This window comes from Lissotriton helveticus, chromosome 5_1 (genome assembly GCF_964261635.1).
Source record: "Lissotriton helveticus chromosome 5_1, aLisHel1.1, whole genome shotgun sequence".
Classification (NCBI taxonomy): domain Eukaryota; kingdom Metazoa; phylum Chordata; class Amphibia; order Caudata; family Salamandridae; genus Lissotriton; species Lissotriton helveticus.
Genome location: NC_136065.1, coordinates 97,091,797 through 97,115,457, shown reverse-complemented (window position 1 = coordinate 97,115,457; position 23,661 = coordinate 97,091,797).

Sequence of the window (23,661 nt, the reverse complement as noted above, 5' to 3'; positions counted from 1 at the left end):
TGCCTGTTGGCCCTTAGGAGGTGTCCCCAAGAACCAAGTACGGAGAGGACCTCTGGATTGAGGCCACAGAGAAAGAACACTGCAGCGGACCCTTGTGGGAGACGAGAGCTTTCCTCTAACCCATCATTGAGGATTCTAAAGCTCTGTCATCATCTACTCATTACCCACTTCAACAGAGGGAGCACAAAGCACAAGTTTAGGCAATGGCTTGCTTTCCGACCCCATCTTTCGCCTAGCTCCCAGCTCCCCGCCTGGGGTAAGTCACAGCGCACAGAGAACTAAACAGCACCAGCAAGCGGCACCTGTTAAGTAACTACAAGGATCATTATTTTATTTTTTTAAATACAGCAAGTATAAAAACAGAACTAAAGGAACCCAAAGAGGGGTAACACCCCCATCTAACACCCCAACCAACTTCTGCTAGCCATGCTTTCTGGCAAGGTTAGGAAGACACCGGGCAATAAAATAGCTGCCCACAAAAAAGGAACCAAACCAAAGCAGAACTCAAAGGGGACAGGAAGCACAAACGGAGCGGACTCAACATTAAGGAGCCTATTAATCTCTCCTATAGCATCCATGTTTGGGAAATCAATCAAGCACACTCAGGGACCTCAAAGCTCCAAATGTCACTTTCTGAAGGATGCAGGATCAGCAATCTCCGCAACAACAGGAGACACTCCAGGTTTGATGACCCCCTTGGCCCCCCTCAAATAGAGTACACCACACTGAGCAACCACTCGATCCAACATATTGTTTTTAACCTGTGTTTTCCAAGATCGCAAACTTTGACAGCACAGGAAGGCAACTTGAACACAATAAACTTAAAATGCCTAAACTGGTCTAACATAACGTCTCAGCAGCAGGTTATCACAATGAATGAACATCTCACTGAGGCCTTACCAGTGAACACCAACCGTGTAAAAGCTTGGCCTCGTTTTCTGGCAGGTCTACCAAAACCACAATACGAGGCACTTCACTCCAATCCTCCCAATGGATTATCAAGGGAGGTACACATATTACGAAGGGACCTAAAAAGAACAGCTAGGATATTGCACAGGAACAACAGTTCTGACGCCTTATGGGAAAGATTCCGGTAACAAAGAAAACTTTCTAAAAAGAAGTTATGGGAGAACAAAATATCAAGAGGAGACAGTTTTTGGGTAAAGCTTATACACAATCCAAAACAGCATAATTCTAACAAATTCTGGCTTACAATAAACCAGTTGAATTAGCCAGGGAACATTCTATCATCAAATGTTGAGGAACAGGATTGGGCCAATTACATAGCCCTGAAATGTAAAACACAGTATCACACTCCTGATCAGGTGCAGATCATGCAGGACATTCCAAGCCATTCCCAAATACAAGAGGTTACTACGCAATCCACCCGCCTCAACATTATGGCTGATAACCCAGAACTTTCAAAAGATCCCAGTTTAAACAATTGCCCTTATTCAGCAGGCGCTGTAAAAAGCATAATAAACAATAGTGAAAGAGAAGGTGCCCCAGGGCCCAACGTTATCCCCCAAGCTGTTTTTAAATACAATCCAACTTTCTGGAGCTCCCACCTCGAGTATCTATTTGCCGAAGTTGAGCATTTTAATCGAATCCCTGGTAGTTGGCAAGGCTCTATTATAACACCAATTTACAAAGGAGGTGATAGATCGAACCCTTCGAACTACAGACGTATTGCACTGCTGGACGTCTAATCAAAATATTTAGCCACCTTGACTTTGCAAGATTTATTCCAATGGTCTAAAGATCTATCAGCCTGATTCATGTACGGGCCGTTTTGCGTGGCCCTAATAGCGAATCATAGCGACTCGCTATTGAGGACACGCAAAACGGCATTCATGTAGGAATTGCTAAATAAATAGCGATTCCTACATGTTCTCTATTTGCGAGTAGCAATTTGCTACTCGCAAAAAAAGAAATAACTCCCCATTCATTCCTATGGGCCAAAAGGCCCATAGGAATGAATGGGGAGTATCCCTTATTTGCGAGTAGCAATTTGCTATTCGCAAATCAGATAGCGATTTTAAGGGTGCCAGGGGTGTCCAAAGGACACCCTGTAGCACCCCTAAAATGCACATTTGAACAGGTGTTGCGCACACACATGTCCAAAGGACATGTGTGTGTGTAACATGCAAAAGAAAAAAATGCACTAAAGTGCTTTTTACACAATTAACGCAATTTACCACCAAGTCAGACCTGGTGGTAAATTGAGACCAAATATAGCGATTTCGCTATTTCTATTTGGTTGTTGAATTGCATTTAAGGAATCTCTATTAGAGATTCCTTAAATCCAATTCCTCGCAAATATGCGAATTCTTGAATAGCGAATTTTGCATTTGGGATGATGAATACCAAATGCAAAAATCGCACTCGCAAAGGGCCAGATTCTCAGAATCTGGCCCTTTGCGAGTGCAATTTAGCTACATGAATCAGGCTGTAAATCTGATCCCCATAAACCAGACGGGCTTTAGAAAAGGAATTGGCACAAACTCTACCATTCTATCCATCTTACTAACAGCAGATAGATGCAAAACAAATAAACAGAGCTTACTCCTCTGTTTCATTGACTTAAAAGCTGCTTTTGACAGCGTGGACAGGGAGTGATTGTGGGCCACATTACGATCATGGAACATTCCAGAAAGAACTTTAAAGGATGACTCCAATTTTAAACTAGCACATGGGTTAGCGTGAAACTTGGAGACGGATCAAGAGTCTCAAGATAATGGAATATGAACAGGGGCTTGAAGTAGGGCTGCGTGCTGGCTTCCCACTTATTTCATTTATTCATATCAGATTTATCGTTAAAACTCAATAGAATTAACTCTCACTCCCTGCATTTGGGTACCTTAGCCCTCTCGCACCTTGCATACGCGGACGACATCGTTTTACTTAGCTTGACCAAGATTGCCCTCTCTAGGCTAATAATAATCGGTCTTTTGGAATTCCTAACAGCAAACAAGCTAGACATGAGGAAAGCATGTGTATCTGCTCAGCCTCTTGTTGAGGCTAGATTTGTGGACCACCCATTTCAAATGTATCTTAGGAGGAGAGGGGTTCTTCCTTGAGGAATGTCTTGATCAGGGACCTCGAGACACTGCATAGTAATAAGATCGATCCAATCCCGGCGAGGCTCTCTATTATCGAGGACAGGGTCTCAGTTATTTATTTATTTAATTTTTGACATTTGTAGAGCGCGGCGAATACCCGCAGGCGTCTCGGCGCTAACAATTCATCTGTTTCATACTCATAATCAAAGTCTCATTGATTAAACAGCCATGTCTTTAAAAGCTTGCGGAACTGATGGAGTGAGGAACTCGTCCTGATGTTTTGAGGAAGAGTGTTCCATAGTTTGGGTGCAGCCACTAGGAAGCGGCGGTCACCCCAGGACACTGTTTTTGATCGTGGGACCACTAGTTGGTGTAAGGTGGAGGAGCGAAGCTGTCTGTAGGGTATGTAAGGTATCAAATGGTCCTTAAGAGAATGCGGTCCTTGGTTATTGAGTGCCTTGTATACTATACATAAGGACTTAAACTTTATTCTGTTTTGGATCGTTAGCCAATGAAATTGCTTTATCGTTTCAGATATGGGATCAAATTTGGAAATACCAGAAAGCAGGTGTGCTGCCGCATTCTGTATTGACTGTAACTTTGTTATGACCCTGACCTGAGCATTAAGAAATAGACCGTTACAGTAGTCTAGCGAAGACAACACCAAAGAACTAACCAGTGTTTTAATTGATGCCTCCGGAAGAAAGGGGCGAATCTTTCTGATCATTCTCAGTTTATAGTGGGCCGTAGATGCCACTTTGTTTGCATGGTCCATAAAACTGAGACCTTTGTCAAAAAGAACTCCCAAATTCCGGACTTTGGCTGTCGGAGTGGGGGGTGAACCAAAGGCTGCTGGCCACCAGCATGATGGCCATACTGGGAGAAGAGGTCCAAAGATAACTACCTCCGTTTTTTCTGAGTTGAGCTTGAAGCAGTTTGTGGCCATCCATTTTCCTATTTCAAGCAGTCCATTTTTGAAGTTTTGTGCCACTTGTCCTCCATCACACTTGATGGCCAATACCAACTGCGTATCGTCCGCATAGGATGTTAGGCTCATCCCATATGCTCTGATGACGTTGGCAAGGTCCGACACATAGATATTAAATAGTGTCGGACTGAGGGATGAGCCTTGGGGAACCCCGCATGGGAGCGAGAGTTGAGCAGATTGGAAAGGTCCAAGGGTGACCGCTTGAGTTCTGTCCACAAGAAAGGAGGCAAGCAGATCTCTGGCAGAATGACAAATGCCCAACTTTCCGACACGGTCGACCAGGATGTTATGGTCGACCGTGTCGAATGCTGCTGATAGATCCAGCAATACTAAGATTGCTGTCCCACCTTGGTCCCGGATAGCCCTGACATCGTCTGCTGCCTTAATAAGGGCAGTTTCGGTCCCATGATGATACCTCCGAAAGCCGAATTGTGTGTCATCCAGCAATCGGTGTCTATCGATATAGTCTGAGAGTTGGGAGTTCATGGCTTTTTCAACCACTTCAGCTAAAAAAGAAAGGCTGGCAATCGGCCTGTAATTTTTCAATTCATTTTTATCGAGGCAGGGTTTTTTTAATAAAGGTTTCAACAAGGTATTTTTTAGCGAAATCGGGTAACTCCCTGATGACAGAATGGAGTTACAGACTTGTGTCAAAACTGGTATGATGGACTCCGTAACTGGTGGTAGGACTGAGAAAGGGCAGGGGTCAAGGGCGGAACCTGTTTTGATAGTTGAGACGATGGTCCTTATGTGGTCATCTGTAAGGGTATGAAAACTAGTAAAAGCATTCGTCGGCTGTAGGCAAAGTGGGGCCGCGTTCACCGTAGGTGGTTTAGAGGTAAAGGCTTGATATATGTCGTCCACCTTGGTGAAGAAAAATTTTGCCAAGGCATCACATAGTGCTTGTGACGGAGGGGGGATAAGATCGGGGGCGTTACCTGACAAAGTTTTGGTGATTTCGTACAGTCGCTTGCTGGAGTTTTTAGCTTGGTCAATTTGGTTAGTGTAGAATGATTTTTTTGCTTTTATGATCATGGATTTATAAAGCGCCAATGATTCTTTATAAACTTTCTTGCTGGCCATATCATAAGTTATTCTCCAACGCCTTTCCATGTTCCTGTTGTTTTGTTTTTGTAGTCTTAGTTCATCAGAATACCAAGGAGCGGTCCGTTTAGATCTGTTGTTGGACAAGGATTTGATGGGGACTGTTTGCTTAGTTGCATGAGCAAGCCAGGTCTGGAACTGTAGTGTTGCCACATTGGGATCAGTGGTTAACATTGGACGAGTATTGTCCAGCTGTGTTTTCAGCTCTAACTGGTTTATGTTCTTCCAATCTTTGAAAGAAATTTGATTGGATAAGGTGGATTTCTTATTTAGGTGAGTCTTAATTGTGATTCTACCAAATATGGCGTGGTGATCGGTCCACGGCATCGGTAAGATGTCAGTTATTTGTAGACTGTCTACATTTGAGAATATGGCATCTAAAGTGTGGCCAGCTAAGTGGGTGGCGGAGGTAACTAAATGTCTTAACCCCCGTGTTTCCATATCCGATATAAGGGAGGACGTATCAGTTTGATTAACTTGATCTAAGTGAAAATTCAGATCACCTAGAACCGTAAATGTGTTTTCTGTGGCTAAAGTTTCCAATATTGTGCTGATGTTAGCGAGGAAACCGGTCTTTGTCCCTCGCGGGCGGTATATCAGTATTCCCTTAAAGTTGAAAAGGGAGGAGAGCTTGATTCCGAACTGCAGTGCTTCGCAAGAGGTGGATGGGATAGTGGTGGTTCTAACAGTGAACCGTTCTCTGGCTATAATGGCTAGGCCGCCTCCTCTTTTCCTTACTCTATCCTGCCGATAGGCTTTGTAACCGTTAGGTACTGCGATGACCAAGTCTGGCTCTGACGACTCATCGGTCCAGGTTTCGGTAACAAACAGAATGTCTAGTTGATAGTCAGTAATAAGGTCGGCTACATCCTGACTATGTTTACATAGTGAGCGAGCATTAATAAGTGCCATTACAAAGGAGTCCTCTTTGACATTAGTTGACTGATTGAGGTGAGCGGGAGCCAAGTGTAAAGGAATGGAACTTTTGCAGTGTGGACAGGGCGCAATGAGATTGTGTAAGGCCATTGAAGGGTCTAGTCTTGGGCAGCTTAAGTCGTGCGATGGTCGGAGGTCTAGTAAGGTCGTACGCGAATAGGAGAGGCTATAAATACTCGGCGACCGACCAGGGGTTATGGCCCTAGGCCCGGTCCCGGCGCTGCGCGGACGGGATGGTCTGGTATTTTTATACATGGGAAAGGGGGAGGAGGGTGGGAGGGGTCCAACCACTACACCGCAACCCTTACCTCGCTCAAGATGGCTGCTGAGGTGGGTCGAGTGATGTGTCAGCGCGTGGGAAACAAAAGCGCTGTGGACGTGAAAAGCCTGTGTACTGCCTCGGGGCGACGCTAATCTCGCGCCGAGGTAAGGGCTGTAATTATAAGAACGATCTATTTAAATTTTTAAATTTATGTTCCTTGATGACCAAGGGGAGGGAGGGGTGGGCAGCTGGCCAGGGACAGGGTACTTCAGAAGAGCAACAGATGTAAATTGTTCCAAATGGCCCTGTGAGGGATCCTGTGTCTATTCGTGACAATGATGGCGCAGGCCCCATCTACGTTTCACCAAAGACGTGGTATGGGGGAGAAAATCAGAGCATAGTTGCTCCCGCAGACATATTGGGCGATAAAAGGGGTAGCCTGCGTCAAGTGCTTTCCATCAACCCTGTGGAATGGCTAAATTTGCAATCGGAAGCGACTCCTTATGTTGTTGTCCTGGGGAATGTCCCCTTGCACCCCAGTTCGATGGGGGAATCATACTAGGAACTTAAGAACAAGGTGGTGCACTGGTTTAGCTCACGTCTCTCTCATAGTAGGGAGCTTGCAAATTCTATCATTATGGTCCTCAGAGTAAGCTGGTTAGGTAAGGACAGGAAACCCTGGAGGGGTGACTGCCTGGTGGTTAATTTTAATAACCCTTGGTTAGTGGGTGAACTACTTGCTGCTCTCCCTCGATTGGCATCAGGTACATCTGGAATAGTTGTCCTGCCTCTGGGTATTTTTGCAGACCGAGTAGTTTAGCTCGCCCATTAGATTCCTATCACTCTGCTAGGGGGTCCTGTACAGTAAATGACTATCTTGCTTCTGCCCCCCCCCCCTGTGCCTACCTCCAATAGATATCTCCCCTGAGTAGCTTGAAGTCCTGTGACTGACTGGATTCATGTGACCCCCCGCAGCCTTGTGGGGCACATACTGTCCCTGTGGTAGCTCCATCTCAGCACCCCTAGGGCTATACATGCTGTCATGGAACATTGAGGGTCTTTCTTCAAAGTTTACTGATCTAATGTGGGTGCAATTTATTTAATCCTTTCACCTAATTTGTCTCCAAGAAACTTTGGAAACCGAAAACAGCTTCTTCCTTGAGGGATACATGACCTATTTTGAACCCGCAGGACCCCCAATGGCAGGTAGGGTGATGGGGGCTTAATCAGGTTTATTACAATTGAACTGAGTGGTTACATTTTGGACCTCCATTGGCAAGTGTATTCTATGCAGGGGGTACCTCCATCACTGCCTAGCTGATTCCCAATGATGTTTTTATGGAGCCTCGTGGAGTTTCTCATCTGGATTGTGTCTTGAGCTCCATCCCAGTCAAGGGCGAGAGCCAGGCGCAAATTGTCCTTGTTGGTGATTTTAACTGGCACTCATGAAACCCTCCTCAAGTGGGGGACGTTTTAAAACACAGCTGTCAATTGACAGAAGGGTTACACTTTGTATATTCACAGGAAGGCCGTGTGCTTAATGAGCTTCTAGATTCTCAAAAATTGGTGTTTAGTATGGAGAAACTGGTGAACTCTTTGAACCCTGTAATTCGCCTAACTCTGAAAGGGAGGGGTTGTAACTTGTTTATTGATTTTATATTTGCAATCTTTTAATCTGAAACAAATTAGGCAGACTTTGATGTATTTATAGGTGCTTCTCACTGATTAGGTGATTTTTACTTTTTTTTCTTTTCTGCAACTAGATTGATTGATTTATTGTATACAGCTGTATGAGTAATGTTACTGATGGTATTTACTCTCTATGAATTTGATATTGCAGTTTTTGACCTGTATTCTTTTATGGTGATTTTATTTACTTAATAAAGATTCATACTGATTAACTGGTACTAGGGAATGTGTGTACCAGATTTGTAATTGAGGAACATTGTAGAGGGGCAATATAATTTGCCTGCCGCTGATCTTGCTTTTTGACAAACTTTCACATGCTGTAACTGGTGTGTCACCTGTTCTGTGTGAAAGGAAAATTGAATGGTAGGCTGTACCGCACCTGTTGATAGGAAGTGTGAAATGCTATTGCCTACAATGAACATGTGTGTGTGAAGGAAGCTTGCACTGCTGTGGTCTGTGCTGTACCTGTTCTGTGTCAGAGGATGCTTGCACTATAGTCTGTGGTGCACCTGTTGAGAGGAAGCGTGAACTACTAATGCTGCTGATAAACCTGTTCTGTGCGTGAGGGATTCTTAAACTGCTGTTTTTTTTGTGCTACACCTTTTCTCTGTGTGTGAGGGAAACCGCTGTTGCTTGTGCTACTTCTGCACCTCTTCTGAATGAGTGAAGCTTGCACTGCTGGTCTTGGTTGCACCTTTTCTGGGTGGGAGGGAATCCTGAACTACCATTGCTTTTGTTGTATGCATCTTTTTATGAGTGTAAGAAAGATTGTGGTCATATTTTAGATTTTTTCCTCCTGTATCACTTTCTTCAATTTAAGCCAGGGTCAGATTTGATATGTCTGGTGTTTCAAAATCACCATCTTGTGTTTCTAAATGTGGCAGGTATAGTTATGTCCTGACTGTTGTATACATAAGGCAAGTCTGCACTGCTGCTGCTGTACCCATCCTGTGTGCAAAGGAAGCTTGATCTGCCTGTACCTGTATGATCCTGCAATATCGCAACAAAGAACACTAGGTGAATTTGCTTTCTGAGATCAGCACATCATTAAGAAGTATTTCCCTTGTTAGAAATATATACAATATAAATTTGATCACTTTTCTAGGAGTGCTGAACCGGTATCGTGCTTATCCACCCTAAAGCACCCATCCACGATATCCTACCCACTCAAGGTGTGGCAGAGTATCATAAGCAATTTCTGAAAAATACCAGTGCACATCCCTACTCGTTACTTTTATCCAATTGGCATTCAGCCACGACAGTCCAATAATTCCAATGTCCTTGTGGTCCACAAAAGTATTCAATAAGTACAATGTCCATTTGTATTCAGTATTCTTTATTATTGATTCCTTTCTTGCCACATCGTCACAGCCGACGCGCGTTTCGCCCTCCGCGGGCTTTTTCAAGGCAACAATATGGTATGGTGAACGGTGTCTCTGGGAAGGCGAACGCGGAGGAAGGACGCCCTGTGAACACGCAACAAACTCGCTTTGGCGATGGAACTTACCAAGGCTCCAGAAAGCGCTTAGTAACTTGATCACCGATACTTGAATGGATCATCCACATAGAAATCATACTGACAATTCCTTGATGTACAATACTAGAGGCTTAAAGGACTATTGCTTAAAGGCTCGGCTATAATTATTGATTCGTGCGAATATACACCGTTTACCATACCATATTGTTGCCTTGAAAAAGCCCGCGGAGTAACGAGTAGGGATGTGCACTGGTATTTTTCAGAAAATGATCCTGCAATATGATTGTTCACTCTGTGAGTACTGCTGCTGCTGTACCCATTGTGCGTGTGAGTTAAAAACGTGCACTCTGATGGTGGGTGCTTTACTTAGGTTGTCTATCTGAAAATACTGCATTGTGACTGCCTGTGCTGTACTGCGTGTGTGTGAGTGAGAAGCTTGCCTTGTGGGTGACTTGTGCAGTAGTGTGATTGTGGAGGAGCACTCCTTAATTCTCCTCCTTTACTTTTATACCGCTAATTGATACCGGTTAACTGAATGGTGCTGCACCGCTGCATGTGCTGTCGACACACGCAAGCAAAACTGACCAGTTATAACAAGTACACAGACTTGGGTGCGGTGCGCACTGTTCACAATCAAAAGATCAAACTAACCTAGTTGCTTACACAAAGACACTTTTTTTTACTTATTAATCCATTTGAATACTTCTTGTTATTCAGTTAGTATTCATTGGTATTTTTGATATTTTGTGACAATAGATACCACATATGAATTTAACACATAGTAACTGAATTTGAAGAAAGGTTTTGCAACATGATTTAACATTAAAAAGACATCAATGAGTTACATATTATACAGTGTCATAACCATGTTCAATTTCATGCCCAATGTATTGTGGGACATCAGTGCCCCTTCCTCAGGGGCATTTCTGAAACCCAAAAGAAACATGAAAAAGAGTCCTGACTGAAGACTGCAAAACCCTACCATGCGGTTATTATAAGCCATTAGAGCAGTGAATACTTGACTATGGACACCAGATTACAACATCCGTTCTCCTTCATTTTAGCTGGTCCCTTAAATTGAGGTAAAAGTTATTTCATAAAGAAGCTAATAAGGAACACTCCCTGGGTTTTATCCCAAACCCCTAACATTATTGTATGGCTTTATTCATGCTGGCAAGATCTTTATGCGAAACTATCCCTAAGGCTCCCACTCATCAAATGTATTAAAGGCATATCTAGTAATCTCAACCATGATGCATTGTTACCTACAGGCCTTCTGAATATGGTGATTGTAGACGATCTTATGCCTGAAGGTCTGGAATTACCCTGAGCTAGAAAAAGCTTTTACTCAATATTCACACCATTGCAATATAAGCATATGCTACATGGTGCAGAGCTTCTTTTACAAGCGTAAGAGCATTCGTTCTATAACTATAACTGGGTTTTCCCCCATTTCCGTCTCCTTGACATGAATTATTTTTCAGCTGGTTCAATTGGAGTTACTGTTGCTCCACTAATTTTACCTGTGCCCACATTACTTTTTCTTCTAAATTCTTTCGTCTATTGTCAATTTCATCCCCACAATATTTTGCATACTTTAGAATCTCGTCGACAGGCTTGGCCTGCCAACAAATTTTATGACCTTTAATCATTTGTGAAATTTCTGGCCTTAACCCTGACACAAAACGATAAATAAAATGCTTCATGTCTTTGGTATTGATTCTTTTTTAACCCACTGTACTGCCTAAATACTTGTAAAAGGCGTTCATAGTATACATGCACGGATTCATCTTTATTCTGGGTAGTTCTGTCTAGTCTTGTCCAATCTGTCTCTTTTGGAGGTACCTTTCCTTTGAAATATGTTATTACTTGATGATATTTTTTCATAACATCATCAGATGGGGCTCCTGTCTTTGGGTCTCTAGGGTATTCATCATTGGGCCAATCTACTGTAATCTTACATTCTGTCCACAAATCTGCAGGAACTACAATGTGGAATAACCCATCTACATTTTTTAACAATACTTTTGAAACCTTAACAAATCTTTCGACTTGCCTATACCACTGTACAGGTTTTTCTCTGAGTTTCGGGAAATCATTTGTAAATGCCAAAATATCCTGACGGGACCATGGAACATGCTCATACCCTCCTACTGGCACTTCTTTCATCGGGCACAACCTTTCTGCATTGAATCAATATACAATAAAGACAACCTATAACAAATTATATTAGTGGGCCTCCTAAGGTAGGATGGAGTTAGTAACTAGTAACCTTGACACTGTTTTTGTCACTGGGTGCAGTAAAATATTGTTAGATAAATGTACTGTATCACTGCTTGTTTAGTATACAGCATGCTTATCAATAACATCAGTACATGCACAATAGGTTGTCTTTATTGTATATTGATTCAAAGCAGCATGCATGCATTATTTACTGGTATGTCACATTGGGGGACCTAACAGACCTCCAATATTAGTACGGTTGTTTGGGCGATTGAAAGCTTTCATGTATTTTTGTTGTTAAATATTGTCATGCATCTCCTCACAGGACTTTGTCTTGCCTTTTGCAGCAATAGTTGCACTTCGCATCCCCAATGCAAGGCATCACATCAACTCTGCTATGTGACGCATCCGCATGGCTGGACAGTGTATTACCAGCGCTCCATCACCGTCAGCCTGAACTTGTGACTTTGTCCCAGTCCAGTGCGGCCAGATAACCACAGATGTTGCCTTGTGCGTTTTGGCGCTATTTGCACTTAAATCTTCAAAATTGCATATCTCCGGTGCTACTGGTTGGATTTTTGTCATTCTTAGTCTTAACTTATTCATTAAATTTTACTCTTTCATTCTAAATTGATATGGGATTTTTCTTGTATTGTATTTCCACATATTACTGTGTGGTGCTGTATAAGTACTTTGCAGGGTTCCTCCAAGTTAAGCCTGACCGCTTTTGTGACAAGCTACCACAGGGGTAAGCACAGGTAAATGTGGCTTCACTCTGAAAAGGATTGTGGTTGCTGCTGGAGTAGGGTTTCATTCCCCTCAACCCAATTCCTTACACATGCACATATAAACAACACAAAGATGGACACACCAGACAGAGGGACAGAGATGTGCTATATTTATTGCACAACAAAAGTGGGGGGAAACAGTAATAAAAAGGGGGGAGAGAGGAAGTTAGAACAAACAGAGTGAGGAGTAGGGAGAGAAAGTGTGCAGGAGAAGGAGGTGTATCTACACCAGCCTTACATGGAGAACGCACATCCAATATTCCAAATAAACAAAGGAAAGAAACTCTAAAAGATGGAAATATTAAAGGGAAGAATAGTAAAAGAGAAAATTATTAATTTGTCACATAGTAAAATGTTCAAAAATATGTTTTTGCCTCCATAGTATGAGGACAAGATTAGCAAAGCAAGCATTGGTAAAGCCAAGACAGAACACAAAAGCTTGAGTGGACTCCATCTCCAGGTCAACTTGAAACAGGAATTACCAAACAGACAGAAGGGCCGGTCTCTAACATGATACACTGCTGTAAGAATGGCTGCAGAGAAGTAAACGCAGAGGTAGAAAACCAGTGTTTTGCCCCCTTTCTCCTTGTTATCAATGCCACAGCACATTACCCATTAACGCAGCTGGGGAGGAAGAGAGTGAATGTTCCTGCACCAGGCCAGTCTTTTTTGCAAGGAATGGTCACTGCCAAACAGTATATTGTATTCAGATTGCATTATTATAGCGCTTCGGACAGCTAGCGAGGCGCTAAAGCAGACCGAAGTTAGACTTGAAGTAGACTGGGCCACGTGCCCCACAGAGAGGGGGAGTTCCTAAAAGAAGGGGCCAGAGCTGCGTGGGGTGAACATGTTAGGATACAGTGGGGTGTGTCACTTTCCTCACCACTCACAATATACTTACTTCCACTGGTGGCTCTCACGGGTCAGCACCTGCTGCGCATGTTGTACCTGTTCAACACAGGGCACATTACAAGGCTGTTTTCAGTGCACACCCCCTCAATAACACGAACACCCGGGTCTTGTACTTCCGGGGGCGTTCTCCCCAGTAGTTCTTGAAATACAAACGCTTGGCGTCCCGTCTTTTACGAAGCGGGCGGAGCACCAAGTGAAACCAGACACCGCGGACGCGGTAAGAGGGAAGGGGGGACTCTGGAAAATTGTCGTGAGAGAGGCCGAGCACGACAGATGGGAGGTGGTTGCTAGCTTGTGTGACAATTGAAGGTCTTGTTAACAGTAAAGGTTTTCTGTAGTGAGGGTGATTCTGCAATGCAATTTACATTTGACAGACAGTCTTTTTTTTTTTTTTTTTTTAAAGACCTTTATTTGCATCATTAGGATAAACATGTGCGGGCCTACAACCAATCTGGCCGGCCACAAGTTAAAGACGATCAAAGAAATCAAAATAAACGACACAAGGCCAGTTGGCAGGCAAGCAAACATAATTAAACAATGCTAGAAATGGGATAAGCGGCAATAACGGCCCAATATCAGGATCAATGAGGTCCATTTTATGATAAGGGGACAAGGCTCATGACTGACTCACAAACAAGGGAGAACCCAGAAACAGGAATACACCCATGCTGAAACGAAAGGAGGGGGGGGGGGATTGGGGGGGGGAGGAGGATGTGAGGGCACGAGTCGATCGCAGCACAAAATAAACGTAAAATATAGTGGAGAAGCATACAAGTGCTACCAAGATCTTACGTCCCCCACCCAATAACACGCTAACAGAGGCAAGGGGAACGGATAAACTGTACGAACCGAACCCACTTCTAACAATACGAGCCTGGGAAAAAGGGGTGGGGGGGGAAAGGGAATAGGGAAGGGGAAGGGGGGAAAAATAGGGGGGGAAACAAAGGGGAGGAAACCAAAGAGAAAAAAAAAGGGGGGGGGGACAGAAAAGGGGGGGGGAAAGGAAGAGAAAGAGCAAAACAAAGAAATATAAAAGGAGAAACACAATCGTGCAAGATGGGCGCCACCCCGGGCCAGGCAACCCGCGGCTAATAATACAGAAGAAAGTGGAGAGCTGGCGAAAAGAAGGGCATGGCAGTCGCGACGAAGCATCGAAACCGATAAAAGTGGCATAACAACAGACCCCAACCCACTCATGCCTGAGAAGCGAGGACAGAAGCGGCACCGCTATAAAGGAATAGAAAAGGGCCATAGAACCAAAGAAAACATCTGAAAGACCCCACCCACCCGTCCCACCCCGCACCCCTGCAGAAGGCTACGGCCTACCCTCCAAACAGCGTGCCTGTCGCCCTAATCCGAAACCCGAAATATAGTGAAAAAAGAAAGTAGAGAAAGAAGACAAAAAGAGGAGGAGAGGAAATACAAAACAAAAATAAATGTGAGGGAGGAGCCAGAGGATATGAGCAAACACATTCGGCCGCGACCCTCCTCCGACCAACGAATGGATAAGCATCAAGTCAATACTACATCTTCATATACAGCAAAAATCACAGGGAGGGGGAGGAGGAAGAGATTGTAACGATTCACCGTATCAGGGAGTACATATATCAGTGCAACGGGCAGGTAAACCAGCAAACTATCATGTCGTACAACTCACCCCAAACCCTTCCTAACCACGAAACCAACCCAATAAAGGAGAATGTGGAGCGGACCACCCAGCACAAAATAATCGTAATGTTGTCCAGAGTCACGGCAATGATATAAATCAGGGAGAGCCTTCGTACGGAGGGAATACTAAAAGTCAATAAAACAAGTCAATTGTAGTAGCAACGACAGGGCAAGCAAAGGCAAGCCGGAGTCCAGATGCGCAATTCGACAATACAAAGGTACCCCTCCAGGACAAAAGTTCGAATCCAACGAAGCAGGATCAAACAGCGGCCCACCACAAGTCTCAGGTGCCCGGGAAGGAGCAGATCTCCGCGGCGTGTGGAAGTCCTCGAAATCCAGGCGGTAAGGAGGCAGAGGGTCAAAAGTCACCGGCCCATCAGTCGGCCGAAGATTAACAACAGCAACTCCTGGCGCAGCCGAAGGGGGCGAAACAATGGCGGCATCAGGACGATAGGGATGCATGGAAGAGCGGCGGCCCCAAAATGGTGGCGAGCCGCGTGGGGTCGGCAGAGGCACCGGGGGCCAAGACAGCGTACAATGACATCAAGGCGTCCAGGACATCTCCGGGCGTGGGCGCTCGAGTACACACCCAGGCCTCCGCACAGTCCAGCCGGTAGGGAGCGCCGATGCAGAGCGGAGCATCCCCCGCGTTGTCGGTAGCCATCTTGTGAGTTTCGCCGCCCCACACTCCACCGTGGGCCCCCAAACAGTTCCCAAATGGAGGACTTTACAGACCCCTCCGAACAGTGGCAGGCCCCACAGGCAAGAGCCAGGCGCGGGGTTCAGGGCCGCCGGACAGGACAAAGGCGAAGGGACCCCTTCACACGGTCAGCCCCCAACACATCTCGTCCCCCTCCAGCCGCACGGCCCAGTCGTCGGGGCCGGTTCAGGATCTCCGGGGCACACGCATAACGGCTCCCACCAGTGGCTCACTGTCGCGGCCGGGGCCGGCAATCTCTTCTCCGCCGGTCGGGTCCCGCAGGCGAGGTCCCTGTCTCGGGTGCCCGGAGGCCGCAATCTCACCGAGGGCACAGCTGCGGACCCACAGCACACAGGAACCTCCGGACCAGACGGTGAGTAAGAGTGGATCTTTAAATTTCAAATTCTGTATTGAAGTATCGTAGCAGTGCAGGATATATTGCAGGATAGTCGAGGTTAGCCGGAGGGCCGACGGAGCAGAGCTAAAAGGCGGCCATTCCGTCCTCGAGCTAGGCTCCTCCCTCGACAGTCTTTTTTAATGTATTCTCTTTGGTCATGTCACCACAGGCATGAGTGATCAACAAGCAAGGTGTTGCATGGTCCTACACTAGCCCTGAAGAAGTTGCAGGAATAATAGTAGGCAATAAAACATGTTGGCCCATATTGTTGTGAAAGGCCAAGTAGATGCCCATTTTATGTGAGGACACTTACTGCATTGAATAAGTCTCCTACGCAAGTAAGCGTTACCTCATTTTAAATGAGGATTGCATCTCCTCTTTTTTGTTGTTTGTGGGACTTGGTGGGCACTCAGTAACTCTTGCACTGATAGTGCTGCTTTCTTCACTCATTTTTTCATCGATTTCTCAGCTCAGAGGAATCACTTTTCTTTCACCTTTTCTTCCAATTGGAAAGCTACTGGTGATGATAGTGTGGGCATACTGGTAAACATATGCCTGCAGCCTACTTTTGGTGTTACTAACGTGAGGTGCTTTCCAATCTTTCACACATTTTTTCACAAGGTTGTGTGGTGGTATATTTTTCAAATTATTATGGCTTGTTTAAAACTGTGTTACATGATGATGTTCAATATGAGTTTTAAACAGTAGGGCACCCAGGCAACAATTGCACTGTCATGTACGGTAATATGCATCCCTGGTCCTTTGAATTACCAGACACTGTTCTTAGTAGGTCAGGTCTGTTTGAGATATATTGTTGAGTGGGGGGCGACCTGGCTACTTACCCCTTGGTGCTCCATCTTGTTATTGAGACCTCAACTTCCACCACGACAACCAACAGGACCCCAATACCACATCCCTCCTGGACAACCTCCACAACATTTTGCTCCGCCAGATCGTGAGTGAACCCACGCACTCAGCAGGACACACCCTCGACCCCCTCTTCACAACAGGAAACTCCATCACTTTCAGCCACACCACTGAACTCCCATGGACAGACCACCGATGCATCCACTGCACTTTCAGAACACCCACCATCCACAGAAACTAGCTCCCACAAAGAAACTGGACCAAAATCCCTGACGACCAGCTCACCTCCTCACTGAGCAGCTCCACCCCAACCATCGCAGAAGATGACAACCCCAACACCGCAGCCCGAACCCTGCAAAGATGGATCTCAGACAGCGCCAACACCATAGACACCCTAAAAAAAATACAACACTCATGCCAAGAAAGCCAGATAGTTTACCACCGAAATTCGAGAGTCCAGACGCTCGTGTAGCCGCCTTAAAAAGGCCTGGAGGAACTCCAAATCCACAGAGGCCCACAATGACTTCAGAGCCGCCACCGACGCCCACCACCAACTCATCAGAAAAATGAGAAAAAAAGCGATTGAAGAAAGAATCTCCAAACACGCGCACAACAGCAAAGAACTCTTCAGCATCATCAAGAAGTTCGCCCAACCCACCAGCGAGTCTAGTGACATCCCTTCCTCACAAGACCTCTTCAACAAACTCAGCACCTTCTTCCACCACAAAATCAAGAACATCTATGACAACTTTGATGAAGACAGTCAATATACTGAACCCTCACCAACCACCCCCGACACCCTGAAGCCAACAATTGACAACAAGACAGCTCTCATCACCAAAGATACACTGAAGACAATGAAGTCAATCCACTCCGGGGCCCCCACAGACCCCTGCCCCCACCACATCTTCAACAGAGCCACCGACACCATTGCACCCATGCTAAGCCACACCATCAACGGATCCCTGATGAATGCCTCATTCCCCGATGACTGGAAACACGCAGAGATCAACCCCCTCCTGAAGAAGCCCTCAGCGGACCCCACCGACCTCAAGAACTACAAACCCATCTCCCTGCTCCCGTTCCCAGTGAAAGTAATTGAGAAAGCCATCAACAGCCAACTCGCCACCTTCAGCGAAGAGCACAACATCCTCGACTGCTCCCAATCCGGGTTCAGAAAAAAAACACCGCACAGAAACTGCCCTCCTCGCTGCAACAGACCACATCTGCTCCCTACTGGACAGAGGAGGAACAGTAGCCCTCATCCTCCTCGACCTCACAGCGGCGTTCGACACAGTCTCTCACCGCACCCTAATACGCAGATCTCATAACGCAGGAATCCGGGACAAGGCCCTCGACGGGATCTACTCCTTCCTCTCCAGCAGAACGCAGTTGGTCAGACTCCCCCTTTCCTCTCGGACCCTACACCAACCCCCTGCGGAGTCCCCCAGGGGTCCTCCCTCAGCCACACGCTCTTCAATGTCTACATGGCTCCGCTTGCCCCCATCATCAGAACCTACGGACTTGTATCATTTGCAGACGACACACAACTCATCCTCTCCGTATCCAACAAACCCAACACTATCAGACACAACTTTCAAGAAGGCATGGAAGCCGTCGCCAAATGGATGAAAAGCAGCTGCCTACAACTCAACACCGCCAAACAGAAGTACTCATCATGGGCCCAAACCCGACGCCTGGAACGACACCAGGTGGCCCCCCCTGCCCTCGGAAGCCCACCCACACCCATGGAGAACGCACGCAACCTCGGAATCATCCTGGACTACGAGCTCAAAATGGAATGCCAGATCAACTCCGTCGCATTCTCCTACTTCCACACTCTCCGCCTCCTATGTAAGACCTTCAAATGGATCCCCCTCGAGCACAGAAAGACCGTCACTCATGCCCTCTTCACCAGCAGACTCCACTACGGCAACGCACTCTACGCCGGAATAAACAAAAACCTCGGGCGGTTTCGTATCATCCAGCGGGACGCTCTACCCCTCGGCAGACGTGGGTTCCTTTCATCCGCACATTCAGGGAACCACTTTAAGCTGCCTGTTAGTTTAACGCCCACGGGATGAAGTGCGAGCCTGCCTTGTGAAGCGATTTGTACGACCATCATTCCCGCTAAATCTTTCCTAGTTGAATCCGGGCATCTCTCCAATTAATCGTGGAATATAAGTGAGATTTCACAAGGAAGACCTCTGAAAACATTATAGGAGAAGCAATGGCCCTCTGAGTTCTTCTCTTTTAGATTATAAACACCGACCGTATTACCTCATTTATCACATCTTGGGCACAGCCTGCTTTTTTCGACACTACCAATTGCCTTTGAGACTAGGAGAATTTCAGCCATATCAGCATTCTCCCAGTAGAGTTTTACAGGTCCCATTACCTTTTTAATTGAAAATTCTCTACATGCGCCCTGAAGAAGGTGATACCCCGAAACGATAAAGGGTTCCACCGAAACGTGCATCGGCGCTCAGAATTAGTCCCTTCCGTCCATTTATTCTGCATATTGATCTATTACGTTAAAAAAATATTTTCTATTATTTTGGGAACTGTGATTTGTTTGATGATATAATCTACCTGCAAAATGCTGTGTTATGATAACAAACTTTTGGCTAAAGTTTGAAAAAACATATATTCTGGTATCTTCCTATTGTGTATTCCGGTATCCCCTTTTTAAAAAATAATTGTTCTTGTCTATGGACACGCAGTGAGAGGGGACTCAGTGCGTATTATGCTGTTTTTGTATATATGCGATGTATGTATTGAGAGTTTCGCGTGAGTATGTTGTGGGTATGAAAGTGATTGTATGCTGATGAATGAACAGTTTACCAATGGGATCTGATGGATTTCACTGAAACTGTACAGTCACGATTTGTTTTCATAAATGCATTAACGTTTATGTATAGGAAAATCAATAAATGATAAATCAATCAATGACTATGCTTCTCTGAATACTGTTATTGATTGCAGTGGCTTAGCAAGAGTGGTCTATGAAAATTGGTGACTTAAAGCCCCCTTTGAATCAATATAGGTAGAGTTTTTCTATGGTCTATTTTGGTTGTCTTTTCCCCTGCTCCTCTACCTACATTTGTCCTCAGGGGTCCCCTTGCTTCTATTGGTAAACAAAAGCCTCACCCGCAAGCTACAAAACATCCAGAACGCCGCCGCAAGACTGGTCCTCAACCTGCCAAGACACTGCCATATCTCCCAGCACCTGCGCACACTCCACTGGTTCCCCATCGAGGCTAGATTCACCTTCAAGATTCTCATCTACGCACACAAGGCCCTCCACGACACCAGACCAGCATACCTGAACAGCTGCCTCAAATTCCACGCACCCCAAAGGACCCTACAATCAGCCCAGCTCTCCTACACCGTGGTCTCCCACACCAGAAAGACCAGATCGGCCGGCAGGCCGCTCTTTCTCCTTCCTTGCGGCTATAGCCTGGAACGCCCTTCCAATCCACCTCAGACAGACAACATTGCTCCCATCTTCGCGAGAAACATCAAAACCTGGCTCTTCGACTGACCCCCTCATTGATGCAATGGAACCTGCACCCCACCCCCCCAGTTCTTGAAAACCTTACGGGTGATTAGTCGCACTTAACAAATACTGATTGATTGATTGATTGACACCAAACTTTAAAATGGCTTTCTATGAACCACTGTGGCGAGGGCTCAAACAAGGTCATAGAGTTCACTGCAAGGCCAGCTGTTAAATCTAAATTTGACGGGTGGCATAAAGGCAGGGCGACGGATATAAAGTCCTCCGCATCTAGAAAGCCAAAGTCTAAATCAGGCTCATAGTTACTAACAGTCGGGTCTTTTATAGGGGTGGGCGGATTTTGAATAGTTAAATGAAAACGCTGTGAGATACCGCGTGTAGAATTAGGCATGTTGTGCTGCTCGCTCTGATTTTTAGCACCCGGAGCTCATTCCAAGCTGAGAAATAAGCTCGAACAGCACCACGCACCGCTAGAGGATGCTGCTTCTTGAGCTGATTTTGTTACTTCTTGAGTTGATTTTCTACTTGGGTGGCAGCTTTGTGACTACCCGTGTTGGGGAAATATTGCTGGGAGACCTCCCAACAACCAAAAAACGCTCTAGGGGACACCAAATCTCTCTCGTGATTGCCAACTTACTGTTGGTAAGCTGCACATGAGAAAAAACTCTGCCAAGCAGTGGTTGGCAGAACTTGGCCAGAACGCGGAGTGGCCAAAACGTTGCCAACTCCGCCGGCGGAGCGGTATTTATTGCCCACCCCTAGTCTTTTCTCCCCAAACAACAGGTTGCATATGATTAATTTCCTCTTTCTTCAGAGTACATTACACACCCCTGAGTCTATGTAAATATGGGCTTCAAGATGGCTTAAGCTGCAATATGTGTGGTGAATCAGGGGCTGGCTTCTACACCTGGCCTGGACCCCCCTAGGATATATCACTATAGGTAGGTGGAAGCTACCATTTCCAAAATGATAGCCAAGTCTATTGATGTACAACCCCGTGTTGCACTCGTTGGATGAGTTGAACCTGTGCCAACCAAAGTTTAATGCGTTATCATGGTTATTGGTAAAGAGGATACTGACTAAACACTGAGGCCGTGGGCTAGTGCTCAAGCACAAGTTGTGCCTATGTGATCTCATCTATAGCAGTGAGTAATTATACACACATGCAGAGGGGCAGCCAGAGTCATCTTGCCCCAAGGACATCTAAAGACATCTACTTGACTATCTGTGAATTATAGACTCAGGCATGCAGCAAACTGTTGTGATCCCATATAAAACAATTATTGCATGTGTGGGGATAAATCATTATGCTTGACTGTGATTTGTGCCTTATTCATGCTAGAATGGATTACACAAGAGACAATCATGCCTGTGATGGTTATGTTGAGAATGATAGATGCGTGGTGGGCACTACAAGCCTTTTTCAATGGTAACTCAAGCTGTAAGTAAAATAAATATTAACATTACCTGATAAGTGGAATCCATTGTAAGCTAAGCACGTGCATATGACTTTAAGGAAACACTAGTGAATATAGTTTTAAAAAACCACATGGGTCCAGGGAGGCCCCGGACTGCCATCCGCGGTCCCCAGTCTCTGAGGCTGGAGCCCAGCGAGTGCGAGATTGCTGAGTGTATTGACCTGCACCACTGATCGACCACAGCACTTAAACAGGTAACATGGGCCTGCACCAATGATACACCACAGCACTTGAGCAGGTAACACGGCCCTGCACCATTGATACACCACAGCACTTAAACAGGTAACATGGGCCTGTACCATTGATACACCACAGCACTTAAACAGGTAACATGGGTCTACACCATTGATACACCACAGCACTTGAACAGGTAACAAGGGCCTGCACCATTGATACACCACAGCACTTGAGCAGGTAACAAGGGCCTGCCTCATTGATACACCACAGCACTTGAGCAGGTAACAAGGGCCTGCACCATTGATACACCACAGCACTTGAACATGTAATAAAGGCCTGCCCCATTGATACACCACAGCACTTGAGCAGGTAACAAGGGCTTGCACCATTGATACACCTCAGCACTTGAGCAGGTAACTTAGGGCTGCACCCGCATAAAGTGAAGTGTAGATCTAATGGGCACAGATAGGGGGTTTTCTGCTAGAACATTAACCTTTGCCAATGCAAACTTCTTGAGCCTTAGAGACTTTTGAACTGACCTGCGAGCTGACAATGGGATAAGTTATAGTGATCTGCGCCTGTGCATAATTTACACTATTCCCTTATCTTTTGAATAAGTTACCCTAACAGAGGAAAACTTCCCGATGGGGGTGGAGGGAAGGTGGGTACCATACAGGGTGATGACATTTCACTAGGCATTGTAGGGAGATCATGTCAATTTAACTAAGCCACCCTTGGAGTGTGTAGTAATTCATTTTTCTCTCAAATTAAAGTATTTTGTAACTAAAAGATAAGCATTAGGAAAGACACAATATTTTTGTATCTAGTAATTGTTGCATTCTGAGCCTGTTTCCACCTTCCTCCCCACACTACCTCAGTGAAAAGTCTCATCCTCATTACCCTGAGAAGCAAGTGTGAGAGGTCTGTAAAACCACAGAATAGTGAATAACAATGATAAGCAACCTCAACCATCACAGTTGGGCCTCAGTAACTCCTGTCTAACCCAACACCCCCTAACTGCTTTTAACACCATCACACATCACATTTTGTGTTTCTTTCTTTTTTAAAGATGCCACTGCTGGGATGATATATTTATTGTGAGTCCTTATATATCTTACCTAAATTAGATGATCACCTGCACCACCCAGTAAGAGTTGGATCTCAGTATCCCTTGAAAGTCATAGCCTATGAACAATGTATGAGGCAAGTCTGGCTTTTCTGGCTTCGTGGCAACATCAACACTTTTTACACAGATTGCTTAGTGGCAACTCAGTTCTGCAGGCCCTGGATAACTGGCCTGAAAAGTGTTTGATGAAGATGGACTGCTGTGCAGTAAAACAAGTCAATGTGAAGCACCTGTTTTTCATGGTAAGGCCACAGATGTTTGATGAGCTCTTGGTGCAGACCACATGT